We start from the raw sequence: 3,453 nt of genomic DNA, 5'->3' as shown, positions 1-3,453 counted from the left end.
TCCTGCTGCAAGTAGTGGAAAGTCCTTGTCCCTGTTCCTGTCCCTTGTGGTGCCAGAACAGCCAGACCAGAATTCAGAGAACTAAAAATAAGTGGGAACTGCCTGCCCTCAACTGCCAACGATGGCAGGACACGCTGCCACTTCTACCCCATCAAGACACATACTAGCAAAAAGAGAGCTAGTCCACTATACCAATGAGGAAAGACATGCAGCAGTTAAATCCTGCCATTCTTAAGAACCTGAAGGGCATCCATTCTTCAAATAACCACCAGAGGAGAAGAGCAACAAATATTATTGGAAGTCTAGAAAATATTACTTACAAGGAAATATGGGAAGAACTGGGGTAATTTAGGCTGGAGAACAGAAGGCGGAGTGAAGATCTGAAAGTAGTCTTCTGATACAAAAAGTATCATAAAAATGAGAAGGGTTATCAACTATTCTATGTCCATAGAGGACAGAAAGGGAAGTAATGGGCTTCAATTACAACAAGGGAGATTTAGATTGTTTATTAGGACAAAATTTCTAAGTATGAAGGCAGTTATGTACTGGACTAGATTACCATAGAGATTGTAAAATCTCTGTCATTGGAAGTTTTAAAGTGCAGATTGGACAGCCACTTATTTGAGATTGTTTAGACAGAAGTTTTCTGCTTTGAACAAGTGGTTCAAAGACCTAGGTCTCCTGAGGTCTCCTTAAGCCCTATTATTCTGTGAGTCTAATTCTAAGGCACTTGTTCTCAGACCTAACAAATATCTAACAGAGCAGTGCCAGGACAACATGTGTGTCACCAGAGCTGCTGGCATGAGGAACAGTTCTCAGGTAAGGGATCTGTACCTGAAAGAGCCTAGTGGAGAAGAAGAGTGACAGACCTTGAGCCGGTGGGACTAAGGTTGAGGATGTGAGGTTTGCTGAACTTGGGACCAGGAATATTGGTGCCTTCTGGGAAGGGAAACAGTGAGGGATTGAGACAGTATTTTATCTAAAGAAAGTAAATTGTGCTGACTGTCAGGACGTAATGGAGTAATTTTGGCATCACATCAAATCATCTGTTGATCACAGCTGACATAGGACAGGAGGAGTCCCTGTCTGGAAAAACCAATACTCAACACTCGCCTCAAAAGAGGAGCTGTGCAGCACTTAGGCCCTGGATTGCATTACAGCAACACTGTCCCATGCTGTGTGGTATTAATACTGATCACTGGTATTATGGGAGTACTGAGTACTGTGATTCCAGTTGCTGCTTTGGACAGCAAGTCAGGAAGTCAAAACGCTGCCTTGAACTCAGCAGTGCTAAGAGTAATATGAAATGAATGGGAAAATACTGCGGCAGTTAAGTAACCAGGTAAATGAAGCTGCTACCTTAAATATTTTAGCATTTTTCATCACGTTTTTCTATAGTGCATAATTGTTCCCAAAGAAAGTGCTGCCAGAGTGAAATAATGTTGTTCTCCCCTTGCTTTAATACCACAATAAAAGATAGTATTGTTAGAGGAAGCAGAGGGTGGGCGTTTATGTTCTGTATCTTTCCCATGGCTATATTTTGCCTTGCTGGAGTTTATTGTAATAAAATGCTTTGTTCCTCAGGTGCAAAAAGAATATATAGCCTGAAAATTAGTGCATATTAATAAATAATGATTAGGGCCTCTGCACTATCCAGCTACAGGCTGAATTTTAAAGCTCTAGAAATTTCATTAGAGGAGAACTAATATAACCATTCCATACACTATGGTCCATTTGGGTGGAAGGGATTTACTGGCTATAGAGCTTGGGGATTATTCCTTGTGTTTTAAATCTCAGCAGTTGGTTGCCTCACTTTATCGTAGAAATCCTTTGTTGCCTTTCACACATGTGAGCCTTTAGGTGACTAATGTGTAGAAATGAGGAATCACTTTCCACCAAGAAGTAAAAAAAATAATCGGGAGTCTGATCAAGGAAGAACATGAGTCTCTATGACCTTGCAGGAGATACCAGGAATTTTTTGTGAACAATCAGTATTAGACTTCTTAAGCAAATAAAAAATAAGAATAGCAACAACTCATAATGTTAACTCTTTTTCTGGGAGACATTTTTGCTGTGTTTTTTGAAAGTCTTCTATGCTTTAGAAGCCCTTCAAAAATCTGTCATTTCCTGATTGAAACTTTTGATACACACTATGCTTTGTTGTAGTTCTCTGTCTGGTAGTTAGCATTTCTACTTTGGGTCATGATTGCGTGGGCACAAAGTTTTTCTGCACAGTATGCTATTCAGGCTTAAAAAAACAAGTATTGAGAGGGTTTCTTGTGTTGTCTTAAGAAGCTGTAAACAAAATCTGTTACCAGTTGTAATTGCCACATGCTGAATTCTCCAAGCACAGGGAATTTATTTCTTGGGAGGGGTATAAATTACTCAGATAGTATTTTGTTGATGTGATATAGTGAGCTTATAAACATCATGTTTAAATAAGAATAAGAATAAGAATTCTGAGTAGTTTGTTTTATTTTCATAGGAAAAACAGACTAAAAATATAAGAAACATTCATACCCTACACCTGTTACAGAGTCTATGCCTTTTCTTATGCACTGTTACTTCATATGAATAAAACCTACAGATGTGCCATACCTGCAGGGATTAAGGCCACATCATCACTGGTTTTGAGGCCTCATCCTATGTATGGTGAAGGAGGGGCACCATGCACAGAGGAAGTGGGAAAAGCATGACCCCTCTGTAGTCAAACTTAAATGGTGGAGATACTTAATCTGAGGGAATTTACCATTTTTGTACCAGAATATTGTCAAATGTTGGTGTGTGCTATAAAACAATTGAAAAGTTCTAGCTGAGAAGCAAGCACACTGTTACCAGGTGGATTCCTGTGTGGCGTATGCCATATACGCATATACATTCTGTCCTCAGACATTGCTTCCAGTGGAGCTGAATATATCCAATATATATATCTATCCAATATATATATGTCCTATAATTTGTAAGACTCTTTGGGATCTTTCAGAATAAAAACTGTAGAAATTATTATAATATAGCAATTATCAGGAACTTGAATCCCTGGGAGAATCTAGGATTTTGAAAAGGGGGGTGTTCTTGTCATGAGCCCGGGGATGCTCCAAACATTTATATGCAGAGGGCAACTTGGCAGAGGGCAACACCTTATGGAGGGCAGGGCCACACTAATCACATGCAACAGGCTGAGAGCGGGGGGGCACCAGAGGAATTCTGGGAAAACTGTTTGGGCCCTGTTTGGTGATGTTTGCCAGACATTTGAGGCTGAGATAGAAATAGAAATCGTTGGAAATGGGAAAGAAAAGTGCAGCTCAGCTGTGGGAGTTAAGAGCAAGTTGAAGTATATTCTGTGTAGAGGCTCACTGTGACTTGAAAAAGTCAGCAAAGGGGACTGTGAACCATGGGCACCACCATGTGTCTTTTTTAGATAGGCTGCATTACTTCATCCTTGTGGTATGTTCA

The sequence above is a fragment of the Alligator sinensis genome, unplaced genomic scaffold, assembly GCF_000455745.1.
Source record: "Alligator sinensis unplaced genomic scaffold, ASM45574v1 scaffold352_1, whole genome shotgun sequence".
NCBI lineage: Eukaryota > Metazoa > Chordata > Crocodylia > Alligatoridae > Alligator > Alligator sinensis.
Note: the sequence above shows the minus strand (reverse complement) of the source record.